The 23,132-nt window shown below is 44.6% G+C and overlaps 1 protein-coding gene and 1 long non-coding RNA gene across 2 annotated transcripts in view; one reads left to right on the top strand and one right to left on the bottom strand.

Annotated features, from left to right (window-relative positions):
- The window catches only part of SEPHS1 (selenophosphate synthetase 1), a 42,772-nt gene extending 35,525 nt beyond the window's left edge, over positions 1-7,247 (bottom strand). The window contains exons 1-2 of the mRNA XM_040967845.1: positions 7,236-7,247; positions 4,674-4,679 (exon numbers count right to left, since the gene is read on the bottom strand). The gene's annotated coding sequence lies outside the window, so the exon portion shown is untranslated. The remainder of the gene's footprint in view (positions 1-4,673; positions 4,680-7,235) is intronic.
- The window catches only part of LOC121147937, a 33,665-nt gene extending 10,817 nt beyond the window's left edge, over positions 1-22,848 (top strand). Inside the window, exon 3 of the long non-coding RNA XR_005882488.1 lies at positions 22,648-22,848. This is a non-coding gene — a long non-coding RNA (uncharacterized LOC121147937). The remainder of the gene's footprint in view (positions 1-22,647) is intronic.
- Positions 22,849-23,132: the final 284 nt, after the last annotated feature.

Here is a 23,132-nt window from a genome sequence, read left to right on the forward strand (position 1 = left end):
TGCATTAGGAGGAAGCTGGATTGGAAGCAGAGAATAGTCCTGATTCAACCTGGCCCTGTAGCACAGAATGTGGCTGTCATAAGCAGTGGCTTAACTTACTACCCCACCATGCCTGCCCCAAGTATACTTAGATTCTAAACCTAAACTTTATTCATAAAATAAAAATAACAATCTTCTTGACTTTTGCAAAAAATAATGTGGAACTAAATCAATTTTTAAAAGCACTAAAATAATGTAAGTGTGAAGATCAAGCAGGCAGTGGTTTTAAGAGGCAGGGGTCCTACTTGAATGTTGTGTCAGCCAGTGTCAGGCCACAGGTCCATCCCAGAAAGGTGCTTAAACCTACGTGCAGGCTCACATTGCTTCAGGGCCTGCACCTGTGACACAGAGGTGGGTAGATAGGCAGAGGGCTGCAGGCCAGAATGGACACAGAGAGTGAAAGTCACTCCATTTGCCAATCTACCCAGCCCTGCCTGAAGAGAGTCCCCAGTGATGTCTCCCAGCCCTGCATGTGTGCCTGCTCTGCTGGAACATAGCTATCACCGTCTCCCTAACGGGTTCCTCCCCTCCTGTCTAGGGAGCAGGCCAGCTTATCCTCAGATCTTCTGCTGTGTCCCTTCCCTTGCCCACGCCCTCCCCAGGACATCAGATGTCTGGGTTCCCCTTGGCCTCCCTGCCCTTGTATGGGACAGCTGCTCTTGAACTCTGTGTGTCCTTGGTTAGCACTTGTGTGTGTGGCCGTGAGCTGAACTTCAGTTGCTGACCCTCTCTACACTCAGAGCCACTTTATTTAACCTATTGGGAATTGTCAGAACTTTGCGCATTTGTCAAATGTTCCTTTTGATCTTTTTTTTTTTTTTTTTTGGTTAAAGTCAGATCAAAAACAAAAACCGAATCCCTTTTAAGTTGTTGGACAACAGCTTCAGCTCACAAGCCATTTGGGCCCAGGAAAAAACAAATAAGAACATTAAAGACCAAAATTAGGGTGACAGTTCTGTGACAAGGCAGGTTAAGCTGCAACAATGGCATCCCATGTGAGCACTAGTCTGACTCTCAGCCGCTCCATTTTGGATCAAACTCTCTGCTAACACATTTGAGGGACAGACTGAGAAAGAGAGACATAGAGTACCCATCTGCTGGCTCATTCCTCAGATGCTGCAATGGTTGGGGCTGAGACCACGAGCCACAAAAATGATCTGGGTGTGCCACGTGGGACACAGGGACCCAGTGACATGGACCATCACTGCTGCCTCTGGAGATCCACCTTGGCAGGAAATTGTGGTCAAGAGCCAGAGCTGGAAATTGAACCCAGATGTTCCAATATGAGATGGAGCATGTCAACTCCAGGCCAAATAGTGACTCCTCCTCCTAATATTTTTATTTTAAAGATTCATTTATGTATTTCAAAGTCAGACTTAGCAGGAAAGACAGAGAATCTTCCATCTGCTGGTTTGCTTGCTAGATGGCTGTGACAGTCAAGCCTGAGCTAGGGCAAAGCCAGGAAGGAGCCAATAGCTTCCACTGGGTCTCCCACATGGGTGCAGGGACCCAGGAGTCCGGCTGTCCTCTGCTGCTTTTCTAGGCCATTAGCAGGGAGAAAGATCAGAAGTAGAATAGCCAGGACTCAAACTAAAACCCATATCAGGTGGAGGCTTAGCCTACCATGCTAAGATACCAGCCCGTTAAAGCACAATTTAAGTCAGTTTCCTCCAAGTTAGAAATGAAAAGGCCAACAGCCTGTAGCAGACCATCAGTGCATAATGTAACCACTTCCTGACAGGGGCATAATGTTACACTAACAGGATTGACCTCTTAGCATAGTCCAAGTTGACTCCAATTAATCATATAATGTAAGCTGTTCCAATTTAAAGAGCATTTTGAAATCTATAAACTATGGAGGATTATTGCCAAAGAAAACAGAAACAAGTAAAGCCTTTGGGAGACTTGAGTTTATGTTTGAGACATGTACCATTGTTGGGCACTGTTGTCAACCTGCTGCCATCCTCAATAAAAGCATTCCCAGGGCCAGTGCTATGGTGTGGTGGGTTGACCCTCTGCATGTGATGCTGGAATCCCATGGCCAGCAGTTTTCAAATCCTAACTGCTCTACTTTCCATCCAACTTTCTGCTAATGTGGTGGGAAAGCAGTGAAGGATAGCCCAGGTGTTTGGGGCCCTGACACCCATGTAGGAGACCCAGAAGAAGCTCCTGGCTCCTGGCTTTGGTCTGGTCAGGCTACCTCTGTTGCATTTGGAAAGTGAACCAGTAGATGGAATATTCTCTCTGTCTCTCTTCCTTTTTCTATAAATACTTTTCAAATAAATAATAAATGCAAAATAAATAGAAAGTGTCTCCCACCCCACAGCCTGCCCCAGTGTCAGTGCTGGGAGGAGGAAAGAGGTATCCCTGTCCTAGAGCTATTCTGACTCTAAACATCTGTGACTCTGTATGTCCTCTGTTTTCTTCTGATCGAAAATACTTAAGTTTCATCCCTATTGGAGTGTTTGAGGAAAACGCTTTATAGATTTATTTATGTGAAAGGCAGAGTCATTGCAGAGAGAGAGAGGGTGCATGTGTGAGAGATATTGTATCTACTGGTTCACTTCCCAAATGGCTGCAATAGCCAGGACTGAACCAGACCCAAGTCAGAAGCCTGGGACTCCATCCAGGCTTTCCCAGGCATAATAGCAGGGAGCTGGATTGGAAGTCGAGCAGCTTCGACATAAACAGGTATCCATGTGGAATACCAGTAGTGGCTTTGCCATAGTGCTCACCTGGGAGAAGATGTTCAGTGGACAAAGGTTGGCAGGAACCTCAGCTGGAGTTCTCCCTGGCAAAGTGATGTTGGGATTGTGGCTTAGATTCTATCGCTGAGACAAATACAGCATGAGGGCCCCAAATGGCTTGGAGCTGAACCTCACCATATGAGGTCTGGAGGGCAGAGTTCTGACCACTGGCTGCCAGAACCATGATTTCTTTAGGCCTCTCTTTCCTTCTGTCTAGTTATTTACTTTAGAGAGACAACACTGTCATCCACAGATTCCTTCCTCTAATGCCCCCAGTGGCTGGAGGTGGGCAAGGCCAAAGTCAGGAGCCAGAGACACAATCGAGGTCTTCTGAGTGGATTGCAGGGACCTAATTACCTATGGTCTCCTGGGATGCACATTAGCAGGAAGCTAGAATAAAGAACAATCCAGGTGCTCTAAAGTGGGATATAGATGTCCCCAAGTTTCTATGTACTCCATTCTTCCTTATAGAGAGATGTCCAGGAGAAGACACTCAGAGGTGCTTGCTCTGAGGGAAAGGAGCAGAACAGGTGTTAGAACAGAACTGCAGTGGTGACGTTGAGAGTGAGCTAGGAGATGATAGAACTCAATGCCCAGGTCATACTGCAGAAGGGCCAGGAGCAACTCCCAAGAGTGCACTTGCCCAACAAAAGGAACTAGAACACAGTGCAGGGGGCTGGCTGATTCAAACAGACTCACATGTAGAAGGCTATTAAAAAAAAAAGAGGACCTGGAGCAGTGGCCTAACAGCTAAAGTCCTCGCCTTGAACACACTGGGATCCCATATGGGCAACAGTTCTAATCCCAGCAGCTCCACTTCCCATCACAGCTACCTGCTTGTGGCCTGGGAAGGCAGTCGAGGACGGCCTAATTCCTTGGGACCCTGCACCCACGTGGGAGACCTGGAGGAAGCTCCTGGCTCCTGGTTTCGAATCAGTGTTGCGGTCACTCGGGAAGTGAATATCGGATGCAAGATCTTACTCTCTGTCTCTCCTCCTCTATGTATATCTGATTTTGCAATAAAAATAAAATAAACCTTTGAAAAAAGATTTATTTATTTATACTGGAAAGGCAGATTTACACAAAGAAGGAAAGAGAGAGATCTTCCATCTTTCAATTCCCCTAATGGCTACAATGGCTGTAGCTGAGCTAATCTGAAATCAGGAGCTTCTTCCTGGTCTCCCACATGGGTGCAGGGTCCCAAGGCTTTGGTCCATCGTCTGCTGCTTTCCCAGACTGCAAATAGGGAGCTGGATGGGAAGTGAAGCAGCTGGAGCATGAACAAGTGCTCATATGGGATCCCAGTGCTTGCAAGGTGAAGATTAACTAATTAAGCCATCACGCAGTTTTGTCTCACAGGAAGCCTTGAGAAAGCAGAATTTGTGACACAGCTTAAATATATATATATATATATTTGGGGGAGAAAAATGGGAGTCTCTGATTTAACTCTGTAACCACTTTGTACCAACCAAGAGACCAACACCTTTACTCCATGAATGAGGGGGAAAAAAACACATGATGAAGAGATCAAGGGCATTGAGCACTGGATCTGGGGCCTCCTGAAGCTGACCAGGCTCCTTCTGAGAGCTGGTGTGATGGCGGCTCAGGCACCTGCACAATGCAGGGCTCTTTCAGTATGCCTACATTGGTCAGTATGGAGAGCCGGGTGGGAGTCCACTGAGGGATGCTCACACAGAGGAGACAAGAGCAACAAGAAAGTCTGTGGGGTTGTACTTGTGGACAGAGGAAGAGTGCCCAGCCAAAAGGAGGCATAGGGGTCAGTTGTGATGCGGCAGGCTAAACTGCTGTTTGAGTTTCAGCATCCCATTTTGGAGTGCAGGTTTGAAATCCCTTAGGAGGCCTGCATTGTAATATAGTGGGTGAAACCTCTCCCTGCAATGATGTCATCCCATATGGGTGCTGATTCTAGTTCCAGCTGCTCCACTTCTGATCTAGCTCCCTTCCAGTGTGCCTGGAAAAGCAGTGAAAAATGGCCCAACATTTGACTTTCTCTGCCTTCCAAATGAATAAATAAACCCAAAATTAAAAAATAAATAAATACATTGGATTCAAAATTTAGCAGGCAGGATTTTAACTGGTGCCCGTATGGGATGCTCACATTGCAAGTGGCAGTTTAACCAGCTGTGTCACAATAGCAGCCTCAAATAAATCTTTTAAGAAATATAATAAATAAAAGGAGAAGGCGAAAAAACACAATGTGGTGTGTAAGTGCAGATCTCAAGTGAAAAAAAAAAAAACTGTGCGAATCAGTGAAAATTGGTCATCTTGCCTCTCCTTTGGTGAGTTTTAGTCAAGCCAAGGGTAGATAAAAGAATCTAGGGCTGATTGCCAAAGATGGGAGGTAAGAGATGCAGGAACAGTTCAGAAGTTCAGGAAAATAAAAGAGGATTATCCTTCAAGGGTTCTGTGAAGCCAAGAAAAGGTGATGTGACAGAAGGGGTTGGAAATGACTAGGAATTGGGGGAGGGGCAGGCAGCCAGGCTTCAGCTCCACCAGCAGGAGGGAGTGCTTGGAGCCCAGCATTCTGTCCACTGAGGCCTACTTACCACCTTTCTTCTGAAGCTTCTGGTCAACCAATGAAGCTTTGCAAGCAAGGGCACACTGGACACTTAGTGAGTTATGTTCCCAAATGGGCTCCATGCTTATGCCCTGGGAGAGAACATGCTTTGTGTCTTGGCAATTCACTGAATGTTGTTCACCGTGTCTACATGAAGACTTGTCTATGTGAAACCATTAAGATGGGCCACAAAGCTGGGTGATTGGCATCTCTCTGGAAGTGAGATAGGAAGACAACAGAATGTGTGTGAGACTAGAGAAGATAAGGAAAAGTCATGGAGGGAGTGACAAGTTGGTGCAGGTGAGGCAAATTAGAGACCTGAATTGCTGCACAGGGCAGGAGACAAAGCTACAGGAAAAATACAGCTGAAACAACAGAGGGACCTCTGTATAAATGAGGGATATGAAGGAACCAAAGGGAAAGGAACCTACATGGAGAATAAAATTCGGGAAGAAAAGATGGCTTTCCCAGGCCATCAGCAGGGAACTGGATTGGAAGTGGTACAGCTGGGACACAAACTGTCACTCATATGGGATCCCAGCAGACACAAGATGAGGATAAGCCACTAGGCTACCGTGTCGGGCCAGGGGCAGAGGTTTTATGGTACAGCAGGTTTAGCCACTGGTTAGGCTGCCTGTATCCCACATTGAGTGTGTAGAATCAAGTCCTCTTCCAGTCTGGGTCTCTATTAAGCCCCTGGGAAACAGCAGAGAAAGCTTAGGTACTTGGTTTCTGCTACCCATTGAGGAGACCAGATGGAATTCCCGGCTGCTGGCTTCACCAGGGCCCAGCTGCTGCAGGCCTTTGGGGAGATCAACAGACACAAGTTTTCTGACGGTCTCTCAGTTTTCCTCTTCTTGTTTCTACCTTTCAGATAAAATAAACATTAAAAAGCAGAAAAAGAAAAATGTTCAGTGTGAAAAATACTGGAAGTGCCTGCTTCTCCGAGTTCAGGTGTGCGCATTGGAGCGTTGAATCCCAAAGGCGCCTGTGTTAAGAGGATTGGTCCTCAGGGTGGTGCTGTTGGAAGATGACAGAACCGGTGTGGGATTGGGCCTACTGAGGTCAGGGGTCATCCTAAGATGGTGGGGTTATGCCCTCAGAAGGTAACTGTCACAAGAGGATTGTCATAAAAGCCCGAGTTGGGGCCCTGACCCCTCTCCTGTCTTGTCGCGTAATCTTTCCTCTTTATGAGCTCTGCCATATGCTGTGGGCATCTTGCCAGAGCCCAGGCCTGTGCTGCATCTATAGTGGAAGAATCCCTTTCTCTCTGGAAGTGAGCTACCTCAGGTCTTCTCTTACAGGGATAGGATGCTGAGGGATTCTGCCTGTTAGCAGCACCAAGCCCTTATGATGTGTCAGACTGCTTAGTAGGTGTTTGTGCTTCTTAGTTCAGTACTGCTTACAAACCCCACGAGGCAGACAGCTTGCTCTGGCAGCAGTTCCAAACGCCCAGGCTGCTAAAAGGCCCAGCTGACATTCAGCTGCCTGCCGAGTCTCTGTAGCTCACCGTCGTGTCTCTGACACTCCCAAGCACCAACACAGCTGCCTGTGAGGATATTTTGAGCCGTCATATTTGTAAACTGCGTGTAACTTTTTGAATGAAGTTTAGAAAACAGATGGTGCACCCTCACCAGCCAGTTTCTTGCCAGTATTCTCAGCTGTGGTACTAGAGAGTCAATTTGATAACCACTTGGGAGAAAGAAAAAAAAAAATGATGAGGCCAAGTACAGTCATCAGCCTTTGACCTTGGGCAGATGCAGATGAATGAGGATCTCTTGGCAATGAACGGAGACTGGAGAACTCTCAGTCATGGGAGGAGAAGGAGAAGATCCGCAAGCAAGAACTGCTGATGGGGTTACCCAGTGAACCTAGATGAAGAGTGGAATGAATAGAAGGGATCCTTTCTCACATTGCTTTTGGCTTTGGCGAATTATGTAGAGATGCCAGGAAGGTTGAGCCGAGAGCTCATTTTATCTACTGTTCCAGTTCATAGTACCTTTATATATATATATATAGTCATGCATTGCTGAATGGGGTGATACTTTCTGAGTACTGCATCATCAGGTAATTTTGCACTTGTGCATACTAGGACAGCTTCAATGACACTAGGTCATGTAATTTTATAGGGACACTGCTGTGATGTGGTCTGTCATTGGCCAAAATGGTGCACCACTAAGCTATAATTCAGTGTTCAGAAAGCACATTAGATCAGTAGATATGTTTTGAATGCTCTTGGCCTTGAGTTAATATACAGAGAAGTAATTCTTAACCTGTTAGACAGCCATGATGCTAATGGGGTAAGTGATCTGGGAACACTGGGGAAGGGGGCCCAATCTAGGCTTGACAGGAGCAGGGAAGGCCTCCAGGAGGAAGTGCCATTCAAGTGGAGCCTGAATGTGGAAGAGTGACTTGTGTTTGCGCAACTGAATATGTGAATTTTTTTGTTAAATGGCTTAAAGTCACTGGGGGAAGTAAGCTATTAACAGAGACCTTTCTTACTTGAATAGACAAATGCTATCAAGTGTTCATGAGCTACAAGAAACCCCTGAGAATTGTAGCCAGTGACCCAGAGAGTGGGGCAGAGGGCATATCCCTTGGCACCTACTGAATTGTCTTCTAATTGCCTGGGTTAATTACAAAAAGAGTTTATGCTCTAGACTTCAGACAACTGCAGGGAATGGGAGCAAACACATCAGCCTTCAGTTCAGCAACATTTGGGGATGCTGTGAGACTGACAGTAGCTGAGGGAGGGAGCTGCACTTTCCAGGCTGACCATACTGCAGGCCAGTAGCCTCGCATGGTCCCAAGCTGGGAGACTGTGTCTGGTGAAACTGTGAAGAGAGGCACTGGAAGGGAGCAGGTTAGTGATGATTGTGGCAATTTTCCCAGCAAATTGTGCAAGCAAAAATGAGAAAAAAGACAAGACTCCAGGATATATAGAAAATTCACTCCTGAAGCAACATGTGGTTTTTTCCCCCTGACAGTTATACATTTTTTTAAAGATTTACTTTTTTTTATTGGAAATGCAGATTTACACAAAGAAGGAGATACAGAGAGAAAAATCTCCTGTCTGCTGATTTACTCCCCAAGTGGCTGCAGTGGCTGGAACTGAGCCGATCTGAAGACAGGAGCAAGGAGCTTCTTTTGAGTCTCCATGTGGGTGCAGGGTACTAACACCCTGGGCCATCCTTGACTGCTTTCCCAGGCCACAGTCTGGGAACTGGATGGGAAAGGGAGTAGCTGGGACACAAACCATTGCTCATGTGCGATCCCTGTGCATGCAAGGCAAGAACTTTAGCAACTAGGCTACCATGCTGGGTCCTATACATCTCATTTTTCAGATATAACCTTTAGACGTCTATCTATGTGAAAGATAGAAAGATCAATCTACCATCTGCTAGGTTACTCCTTAAATGCCCACCATGGACAGAACCTGGCCAGGCTGAAGTCAGGAACCAGGAACTTCTTCTGGATCTCTCACATGGGTGGCATAAACCTAAGCACTTGGATTGTCATCTGATGCCTCTCAAGCATGTTGTCAGAAAACTTGGTTGGAAGCAGAGCAGCTGGGACTCAAACCAGCCCTCCAATATCAGATGTAACTATGGCAAGGGGCAGCCAAACCCTGTGCTCCACCATGCCTGCCCATAATTGTACATCTTTCTGGGGTACACTGTGATGCTTTGATCCAAGATTATATACACTGTGCATTGATCAGCTCAAGATTCTTGAATTATCCAGCACCTCAAAACGTTATTGTTTCTTTGTGATGGGAACAATCAAACTCTCTCTTGTAACTATTTTGTAATTTCATTTGCTTAATAAGGTTTTGATTTGTTTTGTTTTTTTTACCTGATAAAGGTATCTTTGAAAGGGATATCTGCCCACGATCAGCCTTGTGTGTTAGTATGTTCAAACATGAATTTTTATGGAGTGATTCAATTTTCCTCTTTATTATTCATGTAAGGACTGTCTAGGGACAGGTGTACATGTTGAATCACAAACATGGGAATGGGGTCCTGGCTCTGCCCCCCTCTCGCTCTCTGAGACTGGGGAAGTGATTCCAGGTCTCTAACCTACCTTTCATTCAGCAACAAGAACATGATGGGGTTGTTTTGCAGGCTGAGATATGAACAAAGCTCCCATGAGTATTGTCAGTGAAGTGAGAGCTGTCAGCATCTTCCACATGGCAAGAGGGCACAGCTCCAGGGTCCTCAAGAGTGGGCAGGATGCTGCTGCCCCACTGAGTGCTTCTGGAAAAAAAAAATAAGTGACAGCAACCAGTGACAAGTTTCTGAGTACAGTCTGGATTAGGGTAACTCTCCCAACCACCGTCTACTGGAAGCTAGGGAACCCCAAATAGAGTGAAAGAGAGTCAGTTGAGAGTGAAGTATATGCAGCTGAGACCAGGAGACAGGAGTTTAGCTCAAGGCTCCTATGTGGGTGGCAGGAAGCCAAGGGCTTGCGTAATTACTTCCCAGTGTGCACGTTATCAGGAAGCTGGATGTGGGAACAGAACTAGGGCTTGAACCCAGGCACTCTGAGATGTGGATGTCCTCATTGCTAGGCTAAGTGCCCACATCTCTCTATTTAATCTTGACTCTAAATGCAATTAAAATCATTTAACAGAACCATTCTACCACCTGTCCTGGACTAGGTCCTGAAAGAATAAAGGCAGACCAACTGTTTTCAGAACACAAAAGATTCAGTCTCTTTTGTTTAATCTTACCTCTGATTACACTCTGAAGGGACAAGCAGCAATACAAACTCTCAAGGTGGAGACCACGTGTGCTGGGGGCATTTAAAAATATTGCTTCCTCAGAAAAGGATCTGGGATCTTAGGAGGGTTTTTTTTAAAAAATTTTATTTATTTATTTATTTAATTTCATTTTATGACACAGTTCCATAGGCTCTGGGATTCCCCCAAGCCCTCCCTCCCCTATATTGATTTCCTCCATATTATTACAGTAGTACAGCCCATAACTAGTCATAATTCCATTATTGCGGGCATGGCCCATGCAGAGTCCAACATCTTATTGTCCAGATAAATTCAACAGTTTCATTGGGAGACCATCCTTGGTCTGAAAGTAGAGCTGACAGAATATCATCCCCTCCAATGAAAAGCCACAACACAAATTCAACAACAGGAAGAAACATGGAAATTTACATCATGAAGTTAATTGACATGCTTAACCACATCCTGCAGCTACTTCATTGGCATATCAATTTTAGTTTATACATAACTGACTGCTATGAACCTTAAAATGGTTTTAGGGTAATATTCAGTTGTCTTGTGTCTTTTTCCCCTTCATATTTATATTTAGCAGCTTCTAGTATTCAAGTGTGAATTTCGTGAATTTTAGGATAGTCCAAACAGGCTTATAACTCTGGCAAGCCATATGTTAACGACTGAGGAGCAGAACAGTTTTAGGAGGGGTGTGCAGAGAAATCTTCAATACCTTAGTGAGGAGTCCCTGATCTTTGTGTCCTACCTATGAGGTATATGAGAGTACAAGCTGACTTTTTCTTGTCTGTTCTAAGCTTTCTTTATTGGTCTCTCTCTATCTGATTTAATGTTTGGGGCTCCGGAGTGACCCTGATGGTCATTGAAAGAGAGGGTGGGGAGCCAATGTTGAAACTAAGTAAGGACCAGAGAAAGCTCCTCTTTAGGATGGTTTCCACTTTGCTCTTTTGACAGGTTCATTGACTAGCCCTCCCAGTAAGGTGTCTGCAATGTGGCAGAAAAGATGATTAGGACAGTGGCTACCATGTGAGAAAAAGACTATGCCAGTCACATGCCACTGAGCTGCCGTAGGAGGAGGGAAGGGGGGCCTCATGGCAGTGGCCTAGTGGCTGAAGTCCTCGCTTTTAATGAACTGGGATCCTATATGGGCGCCAGTTCTAATCCCAGCAGCCCCACTTCTCATCTAGCTTCCTGCTTGTGGCCTGGGAAAGCAGTCTAGGATGGACCAATGCCTTGGGAATCTGCACCCACGTGGGAGACCCAGATGAAGCTCTGTGTTCCTGGCTTCAGATCAGCACAGCTATGGCCACTGTGGTAACTTGGGGAATGCCAGTCCCCTCCACTGTACTTTTAATTTGCTCCACTGTATTCTTCATTTCTGATATATCAGCTTTTATTTAACTCATTTCCAGTGTGACATAGTCCTTAAATTCCTTAAATGCCTGCTTTACGTGCTTCTTGTTGTTGGTAAGAAGTTTTATAACAAGTGTTTTGAATTCTGTATCCCCTATTTTCTCAATGTTTTCCGCAGTTAACTCTGAGGTTGGCAAAGAGTTTTGTTCCTTTGTAGGAGAGTCTTCAGTATATTTACTGTGCCTTTTTCTCTTCTTTTGCTCTTGGTCATTGTACTTGTGGTTATCAGTTTCTTCTCCCTGGGGCAGGTTTCTAAGCTCTGTCACCCACAGGTCTACAGTTTGATTTTCTTATTGCAGTTGGCACACAGCTCTTTGTTTGCAGTCACTTGTGCTACTCCCTCCAGCGATTTCCAGGTCTGGATTCTTATGTTAGATTTCCACCATGATCTTCATAGCCTCAGTTCCTGGCTTACCAGTTCCACCTCCTGTGATACCGTGCTGAGGCTCCACTGTTGTCTGTACAACAGTTCTCCTACTTCCAGTTGGAGCAGTTCCCAGGATTAGGGAGACACCACTTGTCCTATATAATTAGGTTGTTGGTGGTGCTGATCTTGTCAGAACCTGTTGGCCATTAGGTCTGAGGTCCACATGGACCTATTTTGACCTGTAGGATGCCAAAGTCCGTATTATTTCCCTGTGGGACCAGTGCAATGCAATGAGCTTAGTGAGTTCTAGCTGAGCTCACCACATGCGCAGCTCATTGTTGTGTCTGCAGTCTTAAATTATTTTCCACACTGTACAAAATGACATCTGACTACTAGAGTTCTTGATCTGCCTATCTTATTTTGGAACCTGTCGAATCTGCCGCTCTTTCTCTGCTCCTGGTCAAATCAAACAGACCAGCAGGATGGGCAAGTCTTCGTCTGGGTTCACTGCCTGAGCTCGCAATAGACGTCCCTTCCCACCTGGTTGCTGGTGTAGTTCTGGCTGCCGGCGCAATTCAGATTGCCACTCACTGAATGCCGCTGGGTTATCAATCAACACCACACTGTTGTGTCCCTGCTTTCCTGTGTCAGTCAGTCTCCAGGTATCCCTCTGCTGTTGTTCTGTCCTTTCCTATTTCCTGGAGTGTACCTTCTCTACATCACACTAACTAACATTTCTCCGTCTGTTTAAACTTGTCCTTATCCTAATTTGCCATCTTGATTCTATGTGTGTGGTTACTCTTCAGGAAGGTTTCCTTTAAGCTTTCATTTGTTTGGTTTCAGCACAAAACTTCGGACTGCTCTACAATTTATTACATTCTCCCTTATTGCCAAGAAAAGGGCCTTAAAGTGGACAAAAAGGTCCTTGGGTTTCCTTTCAGTGGATGGCAGAGTATTATCTAGCAGATTCTTTTGTGTTGTCTGATTTTACAAAGGTCTGAATTTTTCACAGAACTATGTTATAGCTGTAAATTACAGAAAACCCTGGGTTATGTCATGCTTCTTTTATCTAGAGATAAAAATATGTTCAATGCAGAAATGCAATTGGCTTCTATACCATGTGAGAGAGACTGTCATGCTCAAACTGCTTGATAAGTTTATTTCAACCTTCTGATGGCCTATATGGCTGTCTTTTTTTGAATTCTCCTGTAAACCTGTTGCAATGCTTTATTGCCACCATGATTTATGATGAGTTAAGGAGTCTCTCTCTCTCCCTCTCTCTCTCTCTCTCTCTCTCTCTCTCTCACACACACACACACACACACACACACACACACACAGAGGGAGGTCTTCCATATGCTGATTCATTCTCCAAATGGCTGCTATAATGGGGAACAGGCCAGAGAGAAGCCAGGAGAACAGAGCTCCGTCTGGGTCTCCCAAGAGGATGGCAGGGGGTTATGTATTTGGGCCGCTAGAACTGGTGCTCCAATACAGCATGCTGGCGTTGCAGGTGGCTGCTTCATTCTTTGTGTCACAACATTGACCCCAAAGAGCAAAGGCGATATTTCTTAAAAATCTACAACAGTGGGCCCGGCGCGGTGGCGCAAGTGGTTAAAGGTCCTCGCCTTGCACGCCCGGGATCCCATATGGGCGCCGGTTCTAGTCCCAGCAGCCCCGCTTCCCTTCCAGCTCCCTGCCTGTGGCCTGGGAAAGCAGCAGAGGACGGCCCTGCACCCGCGTGGGAGACCCGGAAGAGGCTCCTGGCTTTGGATCGGCATAGTATCAACCCGTTGCGCTCACTTGGGGAGTGAATCATCGGACGGAAGATCTTCCTCTCTGTCTCTCCTCTCTGTATATCCGCCTTTCCAATAAAAAAAATAATAAAAATAAATCTTTAAAAAAAAATCTACAACAGTTCAGAATCAACATATCAACTTCAGATTTTCCTGTTCTTTCACAAACTGGAGAGGCATGCACAGGGTAAAATAGGGGTCATGCAATGAAGACTTTGTTTCAGATTGGATGGTTCCATCAGCTCATGTCTTTGGCAAAGTTTTTCAACTGGTAATTAATCCAGATAGTCAAGCCAAGATGCTTCTAAAAACAAACTGTTAATAATTTCATTTGCTTTTGAATCTGAAGTAATTCAGAGGGTTTACAGCTTGCTGTCCCCAGATGCATCCCCCTCTTTGAGGAATGTAGGTCAGACTTTCCTAAATTTAAAATCAGGCCTAGATGTCTGTTTTTGCTCATTTGTATTCTGACAGGCATCCCTTGCTCAGACTGACCAATTTTATCTTCACAGAAAATCCATAATGATCTTGTGGGCTAGTACTGAGGAGAAATGTTTTGTTCTGGGAGTGGTGGGGGTGGGTTGAGGAAACGAAATTAATGCATGTTACAGGCGTGGGCATTTAGTCCAGTGGTTAAATTGCTGGGTGGGATTCCTGCATCCTGTATTAGTGCACCTAAGTGCAGATCCTCACTCTGCTCTTAATTCTTCCTGCTAACACACATCCTGGGAGGCAGGAGATGATGCCTGGATGAACCGAATTCCTGTTGCCCACTTAGGAAGCCTGATTGAGTTCTTGACTGTTGACTTCAACCCCAGTTGAGCCACTGCAGCCAATTGGGATGTGAATCGTGGATGGGCATGCACACACATCCTCTCACTTTCTTCTTTTGTCTCTTTCCTCAAATAAGAACAAACAAACAAACAAACAAAAACTATGTTACAGGCCAACAAGACACAGTGGAAAAGAGATGTTGACTAGGAGAGGGGTGAAGTGATTGCATTTTGGATTGCCTGAGAGTGAGGCAGCTTATAACACAACTGGACCAGAAGGAGGAGAGGATGGAATAGATGCTGGAGGTCGTGCACGCTTTGCCAGCTTACCAGCAATTAGGACTTTCCCTGTGGTAATGATATGGCAGTGAGAAAACAAACGTGATGGTGAGATGACTAGCATCTCATGACTACATCCTTGGAGAAGGAGAGCTCCCAGCATTCAGAGGAAGAGCTCCTGGATGGGAGATACCTGGGTTATGCCATAAAGCAAACAAAGAGGGGGCTGGCATTGTGCAGCAGAGTAAGCCACCAATTGTTGTTTTTTGTTTTTAAGATTTATTTATTTATTGGAAAGTCAGATATGCAGAGAGGAGGAGAGACAGAGAGGAAGATCTTCCGTCCAATGATTCACTTCCCAAGTGAGCGCAACGGCAGATGCTATGCCGATCCGAAGCCAGGATCCAGGAACTTCTTCCAGGTCTCCCACACGGGTGCAGGGTCCCAAGGCTTTGGGCTGTCCTTGACTGCTTTCCCAGGCCACAAGCAGGGAGCTGGATGGAAAGTGGAGCTACCGGGATTAGAACCGGCGCCCACATGGGATCCCAGGGCGTTCAAGGCAAGGACTTTAGACACTAGGCCACACCGCCGGGCCCAGTAAGCCACCAATTGTGACATTGGCATTCCATATTGGAGCACAGGTTGGAGTCCTGGCTGCACTGCTTCTTATCCAGCTCCCTGCTAATGCACCTGGGAAAGCAGTGGAAGATGGGCCAAGTGCTGAGATGCTGGCTGGACCAGCCCCAGCTATTATGACCATCTAGAGAGCGATCCATAGGATGGAAGATATCCTCTCTGCTTTTCAAAGGAATCTTTATTTTATTTTGAAAGGCAGAGCTACATAGGAAGAGAGAGGAATCTTCCACCCACTGGTTCACTCCTCAAATGGCTGCAAATGGTGAGAGTTGGGCCAGTCTGAAGCCCAAACATTTGAGCCATTCTTTACTGCTTTCCACCCATTATCAGGAGCCAGTTCAGAAGAGCAGCAGCTGGGACTCAAATAGTACGCATGTGGGATGTTGAGGCCCAACCTGCTATGCCATGGTGTTAGTCCTCTAAGAAATCTATTTTAAAAAGCAGATGAGGGCCTTAGCAGTTGAAGTCCTCCCTTTGCATGCGCTGGGATCTCATATGGGTATCGGCTCTAATCCTGGCAGCCCCACTTCCCATCCAGCTCCCAGCTTGTGGCCTGGGAAGGCCCAAAGCTTTGGGACCCTGCACCCGTGTGGGAGACCAGGAAGAAGCTTCTGGCTCCTGGCTTCAGATCGGTGCAGCTCCAGCTGTTGCGGCCACGTGGGGCGTAACTAAGCGGACATAAGATTTTTTTTCTGTATTTCCTCCTCTCTTGTATATCTGACTTTCCAATAAAAATAAATAAATCTTTTTAAAAACAGGTAAAGCAGGCCTGGATGCTAGAGATTGTTTTGGATATTGCAGAGTAAGTGTTTCTCCAAGTTTTGGTTTGGATCTAAGTAGATGATTAATTAGTAGAATGACTGCACACTGCTGCCATTGCCCACATGAAGGCAAATGTAGAAGGAATAAGATGAGTAAAACAACATGTTGCAGTAAGTTTATAGAACATTCCTGAGCTCGTATTATCCAACTGTTCCCTCTTTGCTGTTGGCTTGGCATTTTATGGTCTGCTTCCCACAGCCTTCCTTAGTGCAAAACATATTCAATGGAAAATTCTCAAAAATAAATAATTCCTTAGTTTAAAAGAACTTTTATTGTAGCATATTGTTCAATTGTTCTATTTTGTTAATGATTATCATTAATCTTTTTCTATGCCAAATTTACAAATTATTTCATTTTAATCTTTATTGATTTGTTTTAAAATATATTTGTTCTTTACCATGATAGAGTTGTGTAGCTATGGAGAGTCTTCCTTCCTCCTTATTCTCCCTTCATGTTTTCCTCTTCCACTGTTATTCCCTGAATTATCACAGTAATAAATTCCTTGTAACAGTTGTAAGTTAACTTTCTGCTATTTAAATGTATGAAGATATGGTAGGTATAGGTAAAGGTGGAAAATCTAGTATCATACTGTGCACATATATTTACGTGTTTTAAAAATGTAAATTAAAAATTTTTTAAATATAAAAACTTTTAGTTATGAGTGGAACCCCATATTGCAATGTAACTACGTCCCAGTACAGTAGCCTCCATTATACCATTCATCTGTGAGAATATAAGTATATACTTGGTTACCTATAACAGTTTCTTTTGAAATTTGCTTAAAGGCCATCTTGTTTCAGAGACAGTAGTCACAGTTACAAAGAGAAAGAGAGAGGCAGAAAGATCTTTCATTTTCTAGTTCAGATGATTGCTGGTGATGGCAACAGCTGGCTCTCAGCCAAGAAGAAGGCAGCAGCTGGGAGCTGCATCTGGATCTTCCACATGAGTGGCAGAGACCCGAGCACTCAGGACACCTTCTGCTTTTTTCCCAGGCACATTAGCAAGGAGTAAGATTGGAAGTGAGCAGTGGGAACTGGAGCCAACCCTCTGACAGAGGATGCTGGTGTTGTGTTGTAACTGATGGCTTCACTTGCTGAGCCACAATGCCAAGCTCCTAACAAGTACTTAGAGCCACAGATTATTCCAGATATCTGGTAGGCAGATGCTTTGCCTTCATAGTCTTAATATCCCACTGGGGTAGTAGACCAATAACTGAAATAAATAACAAAATTATAAAACAGCCCTGTGAACAAAAAGAGTAGGATAAAGGTGTAAGGAATGTTGGGAAATGGATAGTGGTTATCGCCACAGTAAGACAACAGATGACTTTTTTGGTGTGCTTTTCTCTGTTTTTCAAATTATTTAAAGTAAACCTGCATTCCCACTGTAAGTATATTTGGAGAAGCACTATAGTAAATGGCAATAAGAAGTTGTCATTTGCTTTCACTTCCTGCTGATTTGGGGGAATGTTTTGGACAAAGGCCTTTTGGTTTGGTATTTACGGATTCACTGCATAACAGGTGTGGTTTTCATGGGGAGAACAGGAAGAAAGTAACATCAGGTGAATTTTCCACTTTATTTACTTTCAGCAAAGTGCAGGAAACCTATAATAGACTGAGTTGTTCTTGGGAAGAAGTGATTGGCAGGGAGGTAAACAGTGTCCAAGGCAGCTGATCATGTGTGAGAAGGAGCTCCTCTGCTTGTACCATGGAGCCCAGCCTCGAAGCTCTGTGGAGATAATGGATGAGTCAGTAACTGTGTCTGTGAGCATCTTGGCAGCAGAACCCTAATGGAGTTCCTAATGTCCCCTAGCACTCCCACGTGAAGGAGACATACAGCCCTTGGCTTAGAGCTTGGGCAACAATTATCGCACCTGATTTTGACCTGATTAACATGTGTCAGCTTCACGGATAAGGCATTTCTTTGGAATTCAACCTGGCAACTCAGGACTTTTTAAATTAGTTGCAGGGTGGTGTGTTTAATCATCTGTAAGGTGAATTTATGAATAAAGATCTTGATACTAGCAGAGAAGTAAGAGTGAGATGCTGGGGCCAGATATTAAAGTTCTGCAGGTGCTTTGAGTGGATGCTGTCACATCTCTAGGTGCAACTTCATAGGAGGTCAATGTCCTTGGAACGCCCTCATTTTCTTCAATCTTTAAGGATGTCCTGGAGGAAGTTATCTCCCTACCTTGTGATCAAACAGAAAGCCTTTCATTCCAGATTTAGGTATAAAGATGAAAATATAAATTCTGTGCTCCAAATGCAAAGTTGAAATTGGTTGCAGCACCGCAAGGGGCAGCACAGTGTGGTAAGAAGATGTGCTGGGTGCTCAGGGAAGTTAGCGAAGGGGCAAAACAGTGAGCATAGGAGTACGGCCTCTACATGCAGTCCCGCTGGTGCTGTCCAGGTATAATTTTCATAAATTTTGCAAATCAAACGTGCATGCATTTCCAGGGTTGTGGTTTTTTTTTTTTTTTTTGTAGGGGAAAGTGTTTTTATTTGGGATCTCATTCACTGCATTCATTCCATTTTTGTAAAAGGGACAGCAAAGTCTTACAGTTCTAACCGTTTACTGGATTTCAGTGTGGTTGCACACAAGTTCAGTAGACAATGGGTCCCCCTCTTGGTCCATTTTCTGTTGCTATGACAGAATACCCTCAAACCAGGTAATTTCTAAAGGAGAGAGGCTTATTGAGCTTAAGGTTCCAGGCTTTAAGTCCAGGATCATGTTACAGCCTCTGGAAACAGTTCTGTGCTATGTCACATGGTGAAAAGGCAGGACAGGTGGGTTTGTGCAAGAGTCAAAGCACAAGGGAATGCTGTTTCCTCTTAGTTCCATGGGAACTAATCTGGTTACGCTGGAGCAAGAACTCGGCGCATCCTGGAGAGAATTAACCCTATCTCAGGAGAAGGTCATTAATCTCTTAATGACTTAACCATCCCTCAGGGACGTCGCATTGGGAACTAAGGGTCCATGAACATTCCAACCACAGCAGGGTCCTTCCCGCCAGCTGCAGGGCTGATTGATGTGATCCCTTTAAAGTCATCTGGGTCAACTGGAAAGTGAATGAGAGGTGCACGGTTAGTGACCTACAGCAAAGGGACAAGGTTTATATCCACATAAGAGCATCCCTCAAAAAGTTCATGGAGAATACAGTTCAAAGATCAGTTTCTTTTAGTGCCTGAACATTTTAAAGCATGCACACATGCATATTAGTTTTTCCATTCCTGCTGTAATAAATTACCTGCAACTATGTACCCCTACCCTCAACATTATTATCTTTTCCTTATAGCTCTGGAGCCTCCAAGTCTGAAATGACTCTTCATGGGACAAGAATCAGGCTGTCAGCAGGGCTGAGTTCCTCCTGGAGCCCCAGGCCCCAGGGGAGAATCTGTTTTCTCACGCTTGTCAGCTCCTGGGGCTGGCTTGTGCTCCTTGACTTCTGCTTCCTTTCTTCCATCTGCAAGGTCTACACCAGTCCTTGCTTCCATCTTTCTATCTCCTTTTCTGATTTGTCTATACAATTTACCATGGAGCCATTGGAAAGTCAGGCATACAGAGAGGAGAAACAGAGAGGAAGATCTTCTGTCTACTGATTCTCTCCCCTAGTGGCTACAATGGCTGGAACTGAGCTGATCTGAAACCAAGAGCCAGGAACTTCTTCCAGGTCTTTCACACAGGTGCATGGTCACAGGGCTTTGGGCTATCTTTGACTGCTTTCCCAGGCCACAAGCATGGAGCTGGATAAAAAGTTGAGCAGCCAGGATACAAACTGGCTCCCATAAGAGATCCCGGCACATGCTTAGCAAGGATTTAGCCACTAGGTGCTGGACCCACCATGTAACCATTTTAAAGTGTGTAATTTGGCAGTATGAAGCACATTTGTGACATTGTGCAGCAGTCGCCTCTATCAGTTTCCAAAACCCTTTCATCAGCCCTGACAGGAACTCTGTACCTCATGAAGCAATAAATCCTGTTTCCTTCTCCCTTTGGTCCCTGCCAACCTCTATTATATTTTCTGTGTCCATGAAATTGCCTATTTTAGGTAGTTCATAAAAGTGGAAACATACATCTGTTTGTTTATTTCATAGTGTATTGGTCGACTTTTTGTTACTTTAAAATATCCAAAAGGAGTTCTTGGCTTGTTTTGGCTTTAGAATGTAGAATTTAGAGTTTTGGCTTAGAATTCAAGAATGGAGACTGGCAATGGAACAGCCATCATATGATGTGACCCAAGAACCAGGGAGAGAGACACATGCCTATCCTATACAAGAGACCTGCCTTCCCAAGAGCCCCTGCAGATCTAAAGCCCTCCCACCAGGCTGCCTCTCACACACTATAAATTAGATCAAGTCTTCACCTTTTATCTATCAGCTGTTAACATACATGTTTGTGGCTGGAGAACCAAGGCCTGTCCAATCTATAGCACTTAACCTAATGTTGTCAAGGTTCACTCATGTTGTAGCATGATTCAGAATGCTGTCCCTTTTCATGGCAAAATGATATTCCATTGTGTGTCTAGACCACATTTTATTTATCCATTTGTTTTTGCTGAATCTTTGAGTTGTTTTCATTGCTTGGCTGTTGTGAATAGTACTACAATGAACACTGTACTACAGGCATCTTAGTTCTTAGTTTGCACTCTATCTGGCATTGCAGTTTCTGAGTCATGCAGTAACTCTACATTTAGCTTTTTTAGGAACTGCTGAATAGGCTTCTGTAACAGCTGCACTAGTTTACAGTTCTACCAACAGTGTATAGGTGTTCTAGTTTCTCCAAACCCTCAACAACATTTATTATATTCCTCCTTTAAAAAGAGTTTATCTATCTATCTATCTATCTATCTATCTATCTATCTATCTATCTATCTATTTATCTATCTGAAGGGCACAGCGATAAAGTGACAGAGAGGGAGAGAGAGATAGAGAGACAGAGAGACAGAGAGATCTTTCATTTACTGGCTCAATTCCCAGAGCCAGGAACACTATTCTGGTCAGGAGCACAAGTACTTGGGTCATACTCTGCTGCCAGGTGTATTAGCAAGAAGCCAGATTGGAAAAAGAGTAGCTAGGACTCAAATCAACACTCTGACATGAGCTACCAGCAGCAAAAGTTATGGATTCATCTGCTTTGCCACAATTCTGGCCTCTATTTTCCATTTTTTAAAGTTACAGTCCTCCTAGTAGGTGTGAAGTAGCAGCTCATGAATTGAGTTTACATTTTCCTAGTGACTAATGGTGTACTGAGCATCCTTTCATGTGCTTGTTGGTCATTTGTATATCCTTTTGGGATTACAGTCCTTTGCCCATTTTCTAAAATTATTTATTCATTTATTTGAAGGCAGAAAAGGTGAACACCCTTTCATCTGTTGGGCCCAAAGCTGGAAGCTAGGAGCCAGGCATGAAGCCCCGGTCTCCCATGTGATGGGCCAGAACCCAATTATTTGAGCCATCACTGCTGCCTCTCAGAATCAGTTTTAGTGGGAGGTTGGAGTCAGTAGCCAGACCTGAGAGTCAACCTCAGGCTCTCCAACGTGGCAGTCAGGCATCTTCACCATTAAGCCAAACATTGGTTCTCTCTTTGACCATTTTAATTCCTTTGTTGTTGTTCAAGGTTGTAGGTGTCCCTTGTATTTTAGACCTTTATCCAATAAAATGATTTTTCCCCATTCTGTGGGTCGTATTTCCTTCTCTCATGATAGTGTCTTCTGACACACAAAGTTCTCCTCCTTCTGTATTAAGAGGACCATTGCAATTATCCCATCAATCCAGGATAATCTGCCCATCCCAAAAGCTTTTGCTTAATCACATCCACCTAGTCTGCTTCTTATGCCATGTGAAATGATAGTCATGAGTTTTGAAGATGCAAGAGCAGTGTGCCATTATTCAACAAGGAGTCATTATTGTACACATTAAAAATGCCCACAAAATGCATTGTAGCAAAGTGGGTTAAGTCCCAGCTTAGGAACCAACACAATTTCAAAATGCCTGGGTTGCAGTCCCAATCTCTGTTTCTGATCCAACTTCCTGTTAATGTGCTCCCTTAAGAGGCAACAGGTGTTGAGTTCTGGTCTCCTGGATTCAGGCCAGCCCAGCCCTGGCTGCTGTGATCATCTGGGGGAATGAGCCAGTAGATGGAAGATTCTCTCTCTCTCTCTCTCTCTCTCTCTCTCTGTTCCTTGCTCTACCTTTCAACTACAGAAAACAGTCTACAACGTCAGGACTTGTGAGTCTACTTACATGAGAAGAGGAAAGCACGCGAGTTTGAAGCAGAGAGCCACATTTGTGTTTCATTAAGGTTCTATTCTGACTTCATTTATTCTCTCTATCAGGGACTCTGTGAACTATATCTTAAAGCCTGCTCTTTATTGCAGTGGGGCTAATTGTCTTTCCCCTTTTCTTTCTATGGGTCTTGAATATAGAAATGAACAAATCACTTTGTCATCAGCCTGAATCCAAAGCCATTTTATGGAATATCAAGAAGACAGGAATGCAGTGAATATATGTTCGTACGAGCCAATGTCTCAGATTTCTATTTGGACCTGACTCAGAAGGAAAAATGTCAGACATGGGAAGATTGATGAGACTAGGTCTCTTGAAGCCTTTGTGTTCCTCAGGGAATTCATGAATACTCAGAGGCGTGTTCAGAGAAGCTTCGTGAAGGTATGTACTTCTGTGCCCCCTTCACCTTTTCTTCCTTATATAAGCTATATCTCCTTTCTAATCCCAGCACCATCACAGCACTCTGTAATTATGGAAGCTGATCACTGTGCATTGGGTGGGAAGGTGAGCAGGCAGGGAGAGCACCCCATGTGGATAAGAACACAGCACCAAATGCTGAGCAAGCACCAAGGGAGAGCCTTACAGGTAGCTTCCTGATCCAATAAGTCATGAGACCTGAGAAGACAGATGCTACTGATGTTTAAAAAGCCT

The sequence above is a fragment of the Ochotona curzoniae genome, unplaced genomic scaffold, assembly GCF_017591425.1.
Source record: "Ochotona curzoniae isolate NIBS_2020 unplaced genomic scaffold, NIBS_Ocur_1.0 scaffold_4683, whole genome shotgun sequence".
Taxonomy (NCBI): Eukaryota; Metazoa; Chordata; class Mammalia; order Lagomorpha; family Ochotonidae; genus Ochotona; species Ochotona curzoniae.